Raw genomic sequence first — 17762 nt, 5'->3', positions numbered from 1 at the left:
GACTAGGCAAGGCTTGAAAATCATTTATATTTTTTATCATCTAGAAATGGAAAAAAAGAGACATACTCCAAATGAAGCACACATTTGGAAGTCAAGTATAAAAAAAATATTTTCTTTGATAGGATCTCTCACAGCAAGAATGTCCACAATATAGATGGTCCAAGATAGGCAGGGAGCGACCTGTGCAGGATCCTGCCTCTCAGGCACCATGCATTGCTGTATGGTTTATGTCATACCACTGACCTCTGCTACGGTAATATTTACCTTGATTTGAGGAGTTTTGTCCTGTCTCCCTCTTCCTGGCTTGGTTTTAGCTTTTAAAATAAAAGAAAAATAAACGAAAGCAGAGAACAATTTTACTAGCAAGTGTCTTGCAAGAAATAACTGTAGTCTCATAAAGGTTTATCTTTTCTGATTTGTTCCAATTTGGGATACAATAAAACCCTAAAACAAAGCTTAACATCATGTCCAGAAATCTAAATAAACTACTTTTTTTAAACCCACTCTAACAGATAGAACTTACAAATTCTTAAAGTTCAGGGCAGAGATTTCAAATGGCTCAGCATTGCCAGTGTCTGCTGTGAGTCCCTGCAGAAAATGTGCACAGGAGAACTTGGCATAACATTAGAAATGTTACAACTTTATATAATGTGACAGGATGTCCAATCTTCCAGTAAATGCCATTTAACAAAGATCAGATTTCAAGATAATCTCATTTAAATCTGAAGTTCAATATTCCCTATTGGATATAAGATTGGAGATAAAGTTTGCCTTTTAAAAGTCTGCAACAGTTTTGCTTCACATGCATTTTATAGGCTAAACTGCAAGCACACTTGGAATGCTATAGTATCTTGGAAAATAATATGGTAAGCTTTAAGTTTTCCAGCCAAACTTTGTGCTCGGAAAACACTAACAGAGCTACCAAAAATATAGTCTGTTCGCTTAAAGTGCATTTATTTCGTTCTTTAAATTCAAACTTGACTTTTATAAAAAAATGAAATTTTGTATGTATACATATAGCTTGTAATTGGGTGGGAGGGGATTTTGGTTAATTACTTCGTGTTGTTCTTTATCATATCAAGACAATATCTCAACATTCTAGGTTTGGATTTGGTAATTTTCTGAACTCTCTGTTAGTTTTCTATTAAAATCTATGCAAATAGGCTGTTTTTAAAATCGAAAAAAATCTTATTTATTTATCAGGAACAAGTTGGATATCTATGAAACTTGTTAAGTATTTCAAAACTTGTAATTTCCTGACTGAAAAATAATACTTCATATGAGTCCATTCCTCCAATCTGAGTAACCCATGGCCAAAATCATGGTGTTTAAATGCCAATAGAGACAGCCTTCTTTATTTTCATGATATAATAACATGTGTTGCATACTTTCATTCCTGTGAAATGTAAATCATGTTTATCAGAAGGTTTGAGCTAATTTCTCACCTGAAAATGTGTGTTCCACTCAGCCCCATGTCTCCATAGGAATCTCCCCTTATGTCAGGACTAACCCTGGGGCTGCTGAGTTCACATCAGGTAGGATCTCCTCTCTCCTCTGAACTTCACATCATGACTTCTACTCTGTAAAATGGGAACAAGTCTTACCCTCAAGGAATGTTGGGAAGATAAAATAAGATGTTCCACAAAAAGAGTCCAGGGTAGCGCCAAGTACACAAATGGTAGCTATTAAAAGTTGAACCAAAAAGATTATGCTGTTACCAAATGAGAGATTTCTTTTTAGGTCACATTTTCAGCTTAGGAATGACTCAGTGTGCCAATGGAGGTTTAAAGTGTCCTCTTTTAGTTCAGTGCCATGAGAGCTAGACTGATCCCTTCTGTGATTCATCTGCTAGGCAGTAGAGAGCTGAACATTCTGCCATTGCAAAGCGAGCAAGTTCTTGCTTCACTGAGCAATGGTGAGTTGGACTGGGGTCTGTGTTTCCAATGATGAACAGGTTAGAAGCAAGGAGCAACCCTTAGATGACGGCCAGTAAAGTTAACTAGGAATCCTTCTCACGGGAAATCTAATCATAAAAGCAGAATACTAAAAAATGATGTAAGCTAACAAAAAAATTTAAAAGCTAAGCAGATAAAAATCCAAAAGTCAAATATGAACTAAGAAAGCCCCAAAATACAATTTAATGTGGGGGGGGGGGAATAAAAACAATCAATTTTCAAGTAGGTGGCCCTTACTACTTGTCCAAATCCAAAGGTGGAGAGTTTTTAAAATTTTGCTTCCAATGAGCAGAGTATAAAAGAGGAGAGTGAGAGGAAGAGAAAATTTTCAGTGGAGAAATCTGAGCTACATTGCCTAACCTGGGTGATGGAGCAGCAGCACAGCCATGAGTCATGTACAGTCTAACAGTAAGGAAAACACAGCACACTGAGGTCCAGCGGTACCTGGTAAAACACCTATCAGCATCCCTTAAAAACACCAAGAGCTTGCCATCTAAAGGTCAAACTGTGACAAAACAAGAGAAAGTTGAGAGGGCAGACCAAGTAATATGGAATCCTGGGTAGAATTTCAGACCAACAACAACAAAGAAGGACTTTAGTGGGGAAAAAACCAAAAACCAAAAAAAAAACCCCTTGTGTCATCTGAATAAAATCTGAGATTTAGCCGTTAGTAATGTGCCAGGATTGGTATCTTACTGCGACAAATGCATTTTGGGTAACATAAAATACTAAAAGCTGAGGAGAGTTTTGCATAAATCTGAATGTATCCTAAAAATTACAAGATTATTTTGAGATGAAGAAAACATTTATGAATCAAGAATTTTGGGTGGAGGGGTGTTGAGAAGCCAGGTAACGTTCTTCTCACCAATTCTTCTGAGCTGAGATCAATCCCTTGGACCTACCTACATGGAGGGTAGAGCAAACCAGTGTACCAATGACATCCCCTTCCACACACACACACACTCTCTGTAGTACCTGAGTTCCCGCACCCTTTGATACACACACTACACTAAAACAAATGTAAATAATGGAAAATTGAAATATCTGTGTTGAAAGACAGGTAATTCATAAAGTGGTTATGACAGTCATGATTACACGGATCAGAGAGCCAGATTAGGAGAGACCAAAAATTAAGTGTACAGGTTAGCAGAGAAATGAAACTGTAGTGAAAGTTTTGAACATTCCTTTCTCTTCTTCTAATATCAAGTAGGCAGCTAAAAATGAAGGTGGGGTAAAATAGTAGAGTGAATTTGAATACAATGTCTATATTAAGGTTTTTACAATCCAAGAACAAGACCTTTTCAATGTCCTACCAAACACTTAATCCTTGACCTTCCAATTGTGCATAGACCAGAATGAAAACTAGCACATGGCAAAAGTACATAATCTCAAAAATAGAACAAAATCATAAGTTATAGTATATTACACCGCCATATCAAATGGGTAAAAGTATAACAAAGAAGTTATAATACATAAAACTGCCATACCAAATGGATAATAAGATGTCAAAAGCACACGTACACGTACATGTGCACACATTACAATAAGTTCTAAAATGTCCTCTGTCACCCATTGAAACATGAGGAAAACAATAATGATATAAAAATCTGGAAATTATCATAATTAGAGTAGAAACCTAGCATTTAACAAATCAGAATACCATGGGATTACTAAGCTCAAGATGTGAATATTTTAGGAAGAATGGAAATGAGGGAGGAATTTGAAGAGATATGAGTACTGAAAAGAGACCTGCTGATATACTTATGGCAATAAATGTAAATATGTCAATAAGGAGTTTTTTCCACAAGTCATCTTTTCCATTTGTACAACAATTAGTAAAGAGCTGTAGTATAGCATGATGATCTGTAAATGTGACCAGAGGAGTCATAGGTCTCCTAGTTGTTACTCAGCCTTTCATTCTGGTCTGTGTGCAGGTCAAGGATTAAGTGTTTGGTAGGACATTGAAAGGGTCCTGTTCTTGAATGCGGTCCTGAACAATACTCCAAAGTGCAATACCCCAGAGAGACACCAGAGATGTGCTTGTAAGTCCACAAGAACAGAAATGTATTCAAATAAGAAGATACAAAATTGAGAAGAAAACACATAGTTGAAGGGCTACTTGTTAGAACCTAATATCATACATAGTCAATGACAGATGATGTCTTGAATAGGGTGAATGCTGATAAATGCTTAAGAAATCTCACACTAAAAGAGGTTTCCAATCAAGACATACTGCTAACTAATGTTTCAATTTAATGAAGAATCTCAAACTAATGAACAAAAGGTAGAATTTTTCTACACATCATAGAAGCCTCAGGAAAGTCAGATTCTTACACATGAAGAAGTATAAATTAAAATCTTTTTGAAAAAGAGGAGTGGAAGTCTTGGCATATCTTTGATTTAATCTTGGCAACTGAATAGAATCATTTTTGCTACATTTCGTTGGTTGGAGGCAGATCACAAGTCAACCCAACTGTAAGTGGGAAGAACTCCTATCTACTTCAAACTGGTGTAAAGTAAATTACCACCATATACTGCTTACATTATTTTCACATACACAACTCATTCAGTTTGCTATGGTTTAGACATGAAGTATCATCAAGAAAGGCTCAGATATTAAAGATTTGGCCTCCAGATGGCAGATTAGGAGATCTGGTCTTTGACATGTGACCAGGTCAGGAGAACTATGGGAATCTCATAACATGATGGCATTGTTAGGAGGTGATGGAAATTTTGGAGGGCAGGGCTCTACCACATCCTTCCACCAGGATGTACCTGGATTACAAATGACTACAAAAAACTTAAATCAGTGACCATGAACTGAAAGTTCTGAAACCATGACTGCAAATACAAATGACCTTCTTTGAAATGGTTTCTCAGGAATTTGTTACAGTGACAAAAAGAAAAAGAAACACATGAGTAGCATATCAATTTTAGGACCCCAATAACTAACCTCTACTATGACATGAGGCTTTGGCTCAATGTCTATGAACTCTGTATCAGGCCTGCATTCAGATGAGACTCCTCAAATGTAGTTCCTTGGGTAAAGCTCCTTGAGTTCCAGAAAGAGTGAGTCTAGAAGAAATTGGCTTATGTTATTAGGGAGTTTGAAAAGTACATGCAGTTAGCAAGCTGGAGATCTAGAAGAACCAAGGGCATAGTTCTAGTATGAGACTAAGGATCCAAGAAGCAAGAAAGCCACTGGCATAGAGACAATCTGACAGTCAGCCTTGGAGCTTAGGAAGAATCAATATCACAGTTCAGTTTTAAAGGCAAGGGGGAAAGTGCCCCACCTCTAAGTTGAGTTAATTAAAGGGATAGAAGAGATCCTACTTTACACGAACTCAACAGACCCAGAATTAGCCCTGACATAGGAGATTCCTAAAGGAGACAAAGACCTGAGCAGAACACACATTTTCAAGTCTCTTATTCTTGAGAAAGAATAAGAGACTTTTGTTAGATTGAGACATTCTGTTTATTGGATGTGTCTCACATATATTAAGGAGGGAAATGTGCTTTCCTAATGTAAATGTTAAACATACCCCCAAATGCCCTCTCTGAAACACTCAGAATAGTGTTTGATCAAATATCTAGGAACCCTGTTGTCCCATCTGACATACACAGTTAGCCATCACACTGTGAAATACCCAGTATAGTATAGCAGCACCACATACTTGCAATACACATTCACATTTCACAGAGGTACAAACAGGCACCATCTCTAGTACTTTGGAGCTACATCAAGGGGCAACTTTCTGTTCCCTTTATTGGGATTCATGGGCACGAGAGACAATTACTCAGTGGCTCTTGGTTATCTTCTGGACTCCTGACCCTGTTATCTTTATCATATGTCCTCTTCCATAGACGTGACCCACGTTTACAGTTGAGTCAACATTTCTACCTTCATCCGGCTTGTAAGAGCTCAGAACATTCAAAGGACTCTCTTAAAATTCTGTAGTCATTTTTAGTTCAGTTTGATACAGTTCTGTTCAAAATGTGGTGGCCCTTATTCTCACACATGTATTTCCCCTTCTGAAAGAGAAAAGTCATCCAGCACATGCTTTAGACATTGGCACCTTTAGTGTGAGTGGTAAGTCTGTGTGTGTACACACATACACACACACACACACACACACACACACACACACATCCAATTAAAAGTACAAAAGGAAGCAATCAATGGAACTGAAAAGTAAAATGAAACTCCTCATTTGCATTCACAACTTACTCCCAAGAACCCTAAGGAGTATGGTAGACCAAGACTTGTTAGCCGAAACACATCAAACACTCATGGGAATAAATTTTTAACTCTTAAAAATCTCAGAAGAAAGTTTGACATAGGAATTGCTGTAGACTGAGCATTGGTGTCCCTCAAAACCTCATGTTGCATTCTTCCCCATCAGTATGATGACAGTCAGAGACGAACCATTTGGGAAATGAGTAGGTTATTAAGTGGAACCCTCACGAGTACTTACCTTGTATGAGGAATCCCAGAAAGTTTTCTTATAATTTCCTTTCTTTACAAAATAAAAGTTCTGTGGTCCAACAATGGGTTATCACTCAGATCCTGACCATTGATGGCTGCCACCCTGATTTGAGACTGCCAGCCTCTAGGATTATGAGAAATAAATGTCTATTATTTGTATGCCACCCATTCTATTATACTAGTATGGTGTGTTCTCTGTAGCAGGATAATTGTGTGTTCATGTGTGTGTGCTCAATAATAAGGCATAATGACTTACAAAACAAAAGGAAATTATCTTCTCAAAAAACAAATTGCAGTTGAAAAAGTCTGAAGTGCTGAGCTTAAAGTCAAAAAGGATGACTTTAAATTAACATTCTCTTATCCATTTGGGTCTACATTTGATTCAAGGAGGCAATGGTTTGAGAAGATACACAGTAAACATTTAGAAACATTTAGAAAGTTTATTTAGCAGTTCTATTCCTAGAAAATAAGTTCAACGAAGCTGTTAAAATTTGATGTACAACAATGTTTGTTGAAGTACCATTTTTGTGTAAGAATGCTAACGAAAATATAACTTCTAATGAAGAAAAATCACAAACACTTGCCATTTCCAACAATAGAGTAACTGCTAAGTAAATCATGAAACATACATTACTTAAGAATTTAAAAACTAATAACAATTATGCTTTCATGAAGTAGAAATGAGGTCATGATAATGCAAACCATGTAAAATGTGATTCCAATTTAGTTTTAAATTTTTACACAGGAAAACTTACAAGGAAATAAATCAAAATATTAACACTGTTTCTGTGTACTGCTATTGTGGTCAATTCTTATTTTCTTCTTTCTTCTATTTTTTTGTTTTCCTACCATAAGCACGCATTATTTTAATAAACAGAAAACAATAGAAACAATAAATGCAGACTGAAGTGATGTAGTATTAAAAGGCTTTCTTTGAGCAATTGCACAAGAAAAGGCTGAATTCTTAAAACAAAGCCTCTAAAGAAAAAGTGAGCATCTCAGCTCAGATGGGAAGGCAAGAATCCAATCTGTGAAGTACAGAGAAAAGATTCCAAGTGAATAAAAACAGAGACAGTTACCTCAGGTGGGTGGTTTTCTATTTGGCACAAGGTCCTTTTATTCATACCAGATCTTGCCCAGAAGCAGTAAAATAAAAACAACCAAAGGCAAAAATGATGTTAATGCAGAGAGAATGGGAAAGGATACTGGCGCCTGCTGCCAGCATGTCTTTATCTAGACTTGCCTAAGGTCTTCATTCTGTAGGCTCCACAGCAACAGTAGATTTAAGCAGCATTTGAAAAATCACCTGAGACTAAGGTCAAACTCGACACTATAACTTTCATGACTTGTTGCATTTAAATATGAGAGAGGCTGGGAAGATCAGTCATTAAGAACACTTGTGACTCAATCAAGGATTCCAGCATCCTTGGAGGGTAGCCCACAAACGCCTGTAACAACTCAGTTCCAAGGAATCTGATGTCATTTCCAGTTCTCTTCAGGTGCCCACAAACACATTTGTGAATACACTCACAGAGACAGGCAGACAGACACACGTATTCTCATAATTTAAAAAAAAAAAATTAACATGAGAAATTGTATGTAGTCTTGTAAAAATAAGGTAAACTCATTAATTCTTCACAAATTCACTGGCCGTCTCTATTAAAATCCTAAAAAAAAAAACAAAACAAAATAAACAAACAAACAAAAGCCGGGCATGGTGGCGCACGCCTTTAATCCCAGCACTCGGGAGGCAGAGGCAGGCGGATTTCTGAGTTCGAGGCCAGCCTGGTCTACAAAGTGAGCTCCAGGACAGCCAGAGCTATAAAGAGAAACCCTGTCTCAAAAAACCAAAAAAAAAAAAAAAAAAACCAAAAAAAAAAAGAACAAGAACAAGCAAACAAAAAAACAGCTACTTAGTAAAATCAGTAGGGTCTTAGCCTAGAAGGATGTAGCCTGATATTCAGAACTATCTAGAGTAAGAAATTCAAAAGTAAATCTGAAGAACTGTAAAAAGACTTTGCACTGAGGTCCGTTTGGGTTTGATTACTTCTAGTTGTGCTGAACAGAAAGGGGGGAAACACCCCTCTCTGTTCTTATTGTGCCAAGCTCTCAATTACAGATTAGGAGCGTAGTAGATATTTTTAATAATTAAAACAAGTTCACTGGTCTCCAAGAAATTATAGTCTAGTATAGGAGGTTGATGATTATCAAATAATCACATGTAGAAATCCGAGAAAAAAATTCAACAATCAAGTGAAATCAAGACAGAAGGAAGTCTCGCTTCTCCACTGGATCAGCCAGGGCAAGGCTGTAAACCCAATTATCTGCAGAACAAGCCAATGTGCTTGGTCTGAAATGTGTGGGAAGACAGCAAGTCAGACTGGAATGTTGAACATATTATCATGTAACTCATTATCTGGAGTTCAGATAAGGGCCAATGATTTAGGAATATACTTATTCATTATCGCTGATTCTCTGATTGGGAAGCTCCAGCCTCAGCCAACAACAGACAAGGAGGACAGACAAGGTTTCCTGTCACTATTTAGGGAATTTACAATGTATGCAGCCAGGACTCCCATAGTGACAGGCTTGCCAATGGGTGTAATTAGTGGAATGTATTATAAGCACCTAAACCGTAAGTCCATACAGAATTCTGGTGGCTGGAATGCTAAGAAATGGAGGGTGGGGAAAAAGCTGAATGCAGGAGCTTGGGATAAAGGCTTGCGTTTAGGGGCATTATCCAAACTGTCCAAGGAAAGTTGTCATTTGGAGAACACTGGAAGTTCAGTGGCCAGAACTGATTGGGATCTAGGATAAGTCCATGGGTGTGAAGATGCTGGGCCCCTATGATCCAGATTATTCTGTTACTGAGTGGTACTTACTCCCAAGAACCCTAAGAAAGGAGAGGCAAGGATTTAAATTCTGTAATAATTTTGGTTTTTTTTTGCTTTATGATGCCCCCAAGTAAATTTTTTTTTAATTTTTAATATTTTTATTACATATTTTCCTCAATTACATTTCCAATGCTATCCCAAAAGTCCCCCACAGCGCCCCCCACTTCCCTACCCACCCATTCCCATTCTTTTGGCCCTGGCATTCCCCTATATTGGGGCATATAAAGTTTGCAAGTCCAATGGGCCTCTCTTTCCATTGATGGCCGACTAGGCCATCTTTCGATACATATGCCGCTAGAGACAAGAGCTCCAGGGTTCTGGTTAGTACATCATGTTGTTCCAACAATAGGGTTGCAGATCCCTTTAGCTCCTTGGGTACTTTCTCTAGCTTCTCCATTGGGAGCCCTGTGATACATCCAATAGCTGACTGTGAACATCCACTCCTGTGTTTGCTAGGCCCCGGCATCGTCTCACAAGAGACAGCTATATTTGGGTCCTTTCAGCAAAATCTTGCTAGTGTATGCAATGGTGTCAGCGTTTAGAAGCTGATTATGGGATGGATCCCTGGATACAGCAGTCTCTAAATGGTCCATCCTTTCATCACAGCTACGAACTTTGTCTCTGTAACTCCTTCCCTGGGTGTTTTGTTCCCAATTCTGAGAAGGTGCACAGTGTCCACACTTTGGTCTTCATTCTTCTTGAGTTTCATGCGTTTAGCAAATTGTATCTTATATCTTGGGTATCCTAAGTTTTGGGCTAATATCCACTTATCAGTGAATACATATTGTGTGAGTTCTTTTGTGATTGTGTTACTTCACTCAAGATGATGCCCTCCAGGTCCATCCATTTGGCTAGGAATTTCATAAATTCATTCTTTTTAATAGCTGAGTAGTACTCCATTGTGTAAATGTACCATAATTTCTGTATCCATTCCTCTGTTGAGGGACATCTGGGTTCTTTCCAGCTTCTGGCTATTATAAATAGGGCTGCTATGAACATAGTGGAGCATGTGTCCTTTTTACCGGTTGGGACATCTTCTGGATATATGCCCAGGAGAGGTATTGCTGAATCCTCCGGTAGTACTATGTCCAATTTTCTGAGGAACCGCCAGACTGATTTCCAGAGTGGTTGTACAAGCTTGCAATCCCACCAACAATGGAGGAGTGTTCCTCTTTCTCCACATCCTTGCCAGCATCTGTTGTCACCTGAATTTTTGATCTTAGCCATTCTGACTGGTGTGAGGTGGAATCTCAGGGTTGTTTTGATTTGCATTTCCCTGATGATTAAGGATGTTGAACATTTTTTCAGGTGCTTCTCTGCCATTCGGTATTCCTCAGGTGAGAATTCTTTGTTCAGTTCTGAGCCTCATTTTTTAATGGGGTTATTTGACTTTCTGGAGTCCACCTTCTTGAGTTCTTTATATATATTGGATATTAGTCCCTTATCTGATTTAGGATAGGTGAAGATCCTTTCCCAATCTGTTGGTGTTTTTTTTTGTCTTATTGATGGTGTCTTTAGCCTTGCAGAAGCTTTGTAGTTTCATGAGGTCCCACTTGTCAATTCTCGATCTTACAGCACAAGCCATTACTGTTCTATTCAGGAATTTTTCCCCTGTGCCCATATCTTCAAGGCTTTTTCCCCACTTTCTCCTCTATAAGTTTCAGTGTCTCTGGTTTTATGTGAAGTTCCTTGATCCACTTAGACTTGACCTTAGTACAAGGAGATAGGAATGGATCGATTCGCATTCTTCTACATGTTAACAACCAGTTGTGCCAGCACCATTTGTTGAAAATGCTGTCTTTTTTCCACTGGATGTTTTTAGCTCCCTTGTCAAAGATCAAGTGACCGTAGGTGTGTGGGTTCATTTCTGGGTCTTCAATTCTATTCCATTGGTCTATTTGTCTGTCACTATACCAGTACCATGCAGTTTTTATCACAATTGCTCTGTAGTAGAGCTTTAGGTCCGGCATGGTGATTCCACCAGAGGTTCTTTTATCCTTGAGAAGAGTTTTTGCTATCCTAGGTTTTTTGTTATTCCAGATGAATTTGCAGATTGCACTTTCTAATTCGTTGAAGAATTGATTTGGAATTTTGATGGGGATTGCATTGAATCTGTAGATTGCTTTTGGCAAGATAGCCATTTTTACAATGTTGATCCTGCCAATCCATGAGCATGGGAGATCTTTCCATCTTCTGAGATCTTCTATAATTTCTTTCTTCAGAGACTTGAAGTTTTTATTATACAGATCTTTCACTTCCTTAGTTAGAGTCACGCCAAGATATTTTATATTATTTGTGAATATTGAGAAGGGTGTTGTTTCCCTAATTTCTTTCTCAGCCTGCTTATTCTTTGTGTAGAGAAAGGCCATTGATTTGTTTGAGTTAATTTTATATCCAGCTACTTCACCGAAGCTGTTTATCAGGCTTAGGAGTTCTCTGGTGGAATTTTTAGGGTCACTTATATATACTATCATATCATCTGCAAAGAGTGATATTTTGACTTCATCTTTTCCAATTTGTATCCCTTTGATCTCCTTTTGTTGTCGAATTGCTCTAGCTAGGACTTCAAGTACAATGTTGAATAGGTATGGAGAAAGTGGACAGCCTTGTCTAGTCCCTGATTTTAGAGGGATTGCTTCAAACTTCTCACCATTTACTTTGATGTTGGCTACTGGTTTGCTGTAGATTGCTTTTATCATGTTTAGGTATGGGCCTTGAATTCCTAATCTTTCCAAGACTTTTATCATGAATGGGTGTTGGATCTTGTCAAATGCTTTTTCCGCATCTAACGAGATGACCATGTGGTTTTTGTCTTTGAGTTTGTTTATATACTGGATTACGTTGATGGATTTCCGTATATTGAACCATCCCTGCATCCCTGGGATGAAACCTACTTGGTCAGGATGGATGATTGTTTTGATGTGTTCTTGGATTCGGTTAGCAAGAACTTTATTGAGGATTTTTGCATCAATATTCATAAGGGATATTGGTCTGAAGTTTTCTATCTTTGTTGGGTCTTTTTGTGGTTTAGGTATCAGAGTAATTGTGGCTTCATAGAATGAGTTGGGTAAAGTACCTTCTGTTTCTATTTTGTGGAATAGTTTGTGAAGAACTGGGATTAGATCTTCTTTGAAGGTCTGATAGAACTCTGCACTAAACCCATCTGGTCCTGGGCTTTTTTTAGTTGGGAGACTATTAATGACTGCTTCTATTTCTTTGGGGGATATAGGGCTGTTTAGATCATTAACCTGATCTTGATTCAACTTTGGTACCTGGTATCTGTCTAGGAACTTCTCCATTTCATCCAGGTTCTCCAGTTTTGTTGAGTATAGCCTTTGGTAGAAGGATCTGATGGTGTTTTGGATGTCTTCAGGATCTGTTGTTATGTCTCCTTTTTCATTTCTGATTTTGTTAATTAGGATGCTTTCCCTGTGCCCTCTAGTGAGTCTGGCTAAGGGTTTATCTATCTTGTTGATTTTCTCAAAGAACCAGCTCCTTGATTGGTTGATTCTTTGAATAGTTTTTCTTGTTTCCACTTGGTTGATTTCGCCCCTGAGTTTGATTATTTCCTGCCGTCTACTCCTCTTGGGCGAATTTGCTTCCTTTTGTTCTAGTGCTTTTAGGTATGTTGTCAAGCTGCTAATGTGTGCTCTCTCTAGTTTCCTTTTGGAGGCACTCAGAGCTATGAGTTTTCCTCTTAGAAATGCTTTCATTGCGTCCCATAAGTTTGGGTATGTTGTGGCTTCATTTTCATTGAACTCTAAAAAGTCCTTAATTTCTTTCTTTATTCCTTCCTTGACCAAGGTATCATTGAGAAGAGTGTTGTTCAGTTTCCACGTGAAGGTTGGCTTTCTATTATTTATTTTGTTATTGAAGATCAGCCTTAGTCCATGGTGATCTGATAGGATGCATGGGACAATTTCAATATTTTTGTATCTGTTGAGGCCTGTTTTGTGACCAATTATGTGGTCAATTTTGGAGAAGGTACCATGAGGTGCTGAGAAGAAGGTATATCCTTTTGTTTTAGGATAGAATGTTCTGTAGATATCTGCCATATCCATTTGATTCATAATTTCTGTTAGTTTCACTGTGTCCCTGTTTAGTTTCTGTTTCCATGATCTGTCCATTGGTGAAAGTGGTGTGTTGAAGTCTCCCACTATTATTGTATGAGGTGCAATGTGTGCTTTGAGATTTACTAAAGTTTCTTTAATGAATGTGGCTGCCTTTGTATTTGGACCCAAGTAAATTTTTTTAAACTATGCTTATAACATCTTTATTCATAATAGCCAGAAACTGGGAACAACATTGCTATCCCTTGAATAAAGATTGGATAAAGAAAATATCATACATTTACACAATGGAATATAGCTGTCTTTGGCTACTTTCTGGTTCTTCGTTTTTTTAATTAGGTATTATTTAATTTACATTTCCAATGCTATCCCAAAAGTCCCCACACGCTCCCCCTCCCACTCCCCCAACCACCCACTCCCACTTCTTGGCCCTGGCATTCCCCTGTACTGGGGCAGATAAAGTTTGCACGACCAATGGGCCTCTCTTTCCACTGATGGCCGACTAGGCCATCTTCTGATACATATGCAGCTAGAGACACAAGCTCCGGGGGGTACTGGTTAGTTTATATTGTTGTTCCACCTATAGGATTGCAGATCCCTTTAGCTTCTTGGGTACTTTCTCTAGCTCCTCCATTGGGGGCCCTGTGATCCATCCAATAGCTGACTGTGAGCATCCACTTATGTGTTTGTTAGGCCCCGACATAGTCTCACAAGAGACAGCTATATCTGGGTCCTTTCAGCAAAATCTTGCTAGTGTATGCAATGGTGTCAGCGTTTGAAAGCTGATTATGGGATGGATTCCCGGATATGGCAGTCTCTAGATGGTCCATCCTTTTGTCTCAGCTCCAAACTTTGTCTCTGTAACTCCTTCCATGGGTATTTTGTATGCTTTGAGAAATGGCACTTTAGTTTTCAAATATTTTCCTAGTCTTGCGGTTTGAATGTGAAAGAGCTCCCCTAAAGGCCCATATATTTGCACTGTTTGTTCACAGCTGGTGGTAGAGCTTGAGGTAGGGCCCAGCTAGAGGAAGTTGGTCACTATGGTGAGGCCTTGTGGTTTCTTAGTGCAGCCAAATTTCCTATGCAGTGTCAGCTTTGTAGAGAGACATACCATACTGAGTGGCTTCACATCCCTGCCTCTGTCCCTTGTCTACCCTGACAGGCTATATTTATTTACTCAGACTGTAAGACAAGATAAACATGTCTTCCCTGAAGTTGCTTCTTGTAAAGTATTTCATAACAGCAACGAGAAGGTAACTTGCATTTAACGTCACATCGATGGCTGTGAAGTCAACTGAAAGGCTCAACTAGGAGTGCATCCTTCGGTTGGAATTCTTCCCAGTGGTTTTGTTATGGATCTATCCTGAGAAAAGTGCAGTTTCTCTAGGTACTGAGGTGGAGTAAGACTAGTAATTACTCTATCTTGAAACTTGAAATGGCAGTGGCCAAGGCATTGTAGAAGAAGAAATATAATTAATGATCCTAGACAATTTTATAAGAAGGAGCTGATATTTTCACAGGTGTTCAATGACAATTTAAGTATAGACTGTTGTAGAGTATCAAGAATTTTAAATCCATACACAATTAATGCATAGTCACTTAAATTCATGTACAATATATGAATAATATCCAATCTGAAAATATATTTGTTATATAATATATATAGCACAGAGCTTATACATAAACCAAATACATAAAATATATCCGTTTTATTCTCTAAATCAGTGGTTCTCAAACTTCCTAATACTGTAACCCTTTAATATTACAGTTCAACATGCTGTGGTGACCCTCCCCATAAAATTATTTCATTGCTGCTTCATAACCATAATTCTGCTACTCTTATGAATCTTAATATAAATATATGATATGCAGGCTATCTGATATGTGAACCCTGTGAAAGCGTTATTTGACCCACCCAAAGGGATCACAACCCACAGGTTGAGACCCGCTGTTCTAATGACATGTCTCAACCCTATATAGCTTGCTAGATACTCATATTTGTCAAAAATTATTTGTCTAGTTATTTCTAATGATTTTTAAATTATTCAACAACCATTACTGGTTTTGTTTGCTTGTGATATCATGCTGTTTTATAGTTCAGACTGGCCTCAAGCACAGGATCATTCTGCCTTAGCTGGAATCACAGGGGTGTGTCACCATTCTTAGTCCATTAGTACAACTTTTGACTGATAGAAGCACCACTAGTTAAATGATGCTTTGTGCTCACCACAAAAAGGCTCTTTCATCAAAGTTAAAGTTATTAGTGACTAGGGATGCTATAAATCCTTTGGGAGAGGATATTTGTCCTGCTGAATTATCTCAGCTTCAATCTGGAATCGCTTCTCCAGTCACCATCTAACATCAGAGAATGGTGACCCTCTGTCGTAGCTCTTAATGGAAGGAAGGCAAAGGGAACAGGAAACAGGGATGGTATTATTAGCCATGTTTCCGGCTTCAGGCAGTGTGACACCTGACTTCATATATAAGTCAGCAAACTTCACTCTGGACAGCCTTGTAGCATACCTAACTAGTCATGCTGGCCTCCTGTGGCCTCTCTCTCTAGAGGATGCTCTGTTATCATGGCCACACACTTTAAACAGTAGTTAACTTGGAATGTGCATTCTCTATCGTCTGCTGTATAAGACTCTCACACTGCCGATCACTGCTTATTTGTCCTAAAGTCATGCTTTGTTTTCTGTGTCTCTTTCCTCTCTATTCAGATACATGGATACTGCTCCCTTTGTGTTGACAGCTCTGAGCTCATGAGTGCCAGAGGCTTACTGGCTGGACTTACAAACCCAGAGCTCAAAGACTTGACAACTAAAAGCTTATGGCTCTAGACTTTAAAAGTCAGACTGTAAATGCCAGCTTTCTGTGCTCAGGCTAGAGAAAGCTATGGGAATTCAAACCTATTGACCTACGACTAATGGTCCCAAGAATTAGAAGTTTGTTGCTCCAAGCATTCAAACCCTGAGACTTATAACTGTAAATGCTCAGGTCAGAAGTCTGTTGCTCTGTAATTTAAGCTACCACAGCCTGGTATCCAAAAGATCATGTTACAGCTTGTGAGCTTCCAGTATTAGGACCCTTGGGTCTTTACCCTGGCTGTGTCTCAGAAACTCTTGAGATGACCCGGGCTTGGATATCTCACTTCCAGCTCTTCCTGGTCTCTACTTCAGTGTCTCCCACAGTCTTAACTCTCCACAGCATTTGCTTCCAATCACTTTCTGGAACTTTGCAGTTACCTTCCCACTACTGCTGGATATGTATGGGGCTACAAGCCACAGGAACACTTCTGGTCTTTATGCAACCAATTCATGGTCATTCTATTCATGACAGACATGCATGTGAATACACATATAGGCAATATTTTGGCCTTGGTTGGAACCAAGTGTTGCTAAATGGGACAGATATCTTCCAGACTAACTAACGAGATTGAGAAGTAGCCTGCTTATACAGCTAGAAAGGTACATGGTATGTTGTGCTCAAATTATAATTTTACTAATAACAGGTTTCGTGTACATGACTTCCAGTTCCACCAGTCACAGAGCTTACTTGTAGACCAATCACAAGCCTTGCTTAGGAGTCAACCGCAAGCCACATATGACACTAATAATAGTCTTTTGCAGCCAAGGAGGTACAGTCTTCCTGTAGTGGATGGGAATAGCTACAGGGAGAACAGTCAGGGTCACCTAGGGTTCTCCCACAGGCTTGTCTTCCTGAGAGGAGGGTCTCCCAAAGTCCTTTCCTGTCGTGATTATAACTTTAGTATTTGCTCAAGCAGGAGTTATGGGTTCAACCACAGGCATTTTTTTCACTGGACTTAGCAGCTTGAGTAAATTCCTTTCAGAGTGACTATAGATGTTCCACACAATCAGACAGGAGAGTCATCAAAGATGGAGATATTGTTGCTTAATAGGTAGTTCTTCCCTTAAAATAACTGGGCACAAGGGAAGGGCCTAACAGCTGTCAATCAAATGACTGAGTAACTTGCTTATAATTTACCTAAAGAACATAAACCTTTAATGACTGCTGAGAGTTAAGATCTGTCTTAAGGAACTAATATTATTAGCAGTACTCCCCAGTGCTTAATTTCAAGGCAAATCCCTTAGGTGGGTTGGGTTCCTCTGGTTGTCTTGCCAGTAACCCACAGGCTATGTCGAACAACCATAACCTGCTGTGATCCTTCACACTAGCCAACTTTAACTTGGCTTATTTGTACCTTTCCCACAAGAACTAGGACAAAGGTCCTTGCTCACAGTTTACTACACTCTGCTAGTCACCAACACTTGTAGCATTTCTCCACATCTGTGTTATTCTTTAGTTGAGATCTTTAACACAACACAACATCTCGTCT

General features: G+C 38.7%; 1 long non-coding RNA gene across 1 annotated transcript; it reads right to left on the bottom strand.

The window, feature by feature from the left end:
- Window positions 1-273: 273 nt before the first annotated feature.
- LOC110302804 (uncharacterized) lies at window positions 274-4964 on the bottom strand. Its single transcript, XR_002378844.2, has 3 exons — window positions 4909-4964; window positions 1446-1580; window positions 274-314 (listed from the first exon to the last, which is right to left on the bottom strand). It is a non-coding gene; the product is annotated as an uncharacterized LOC110302804 (long non-coding RNA).
- Window positions 4965-17762: the final 12798 nt, after the last annotated feature.

This window comes from Mus caroli, unplaced genomic scaffold (genome assembly GCF_978045245.1).
Source record: "Mus caroli unplaced genomic scaffold, Mus_caroli_1 scaffold_9, whole genome shotgun sequence".
Classification (NCBI taxonomy): Eukaryota; Metazoa; Chordata; class Mammalia; order Rodentia; family Muridae; genus Mus; species Mus caroli.
Note: the sequence above shows the minus strand (reverse complement) of the source record. Positions and strands in the feature narration are given on the sequence as shown.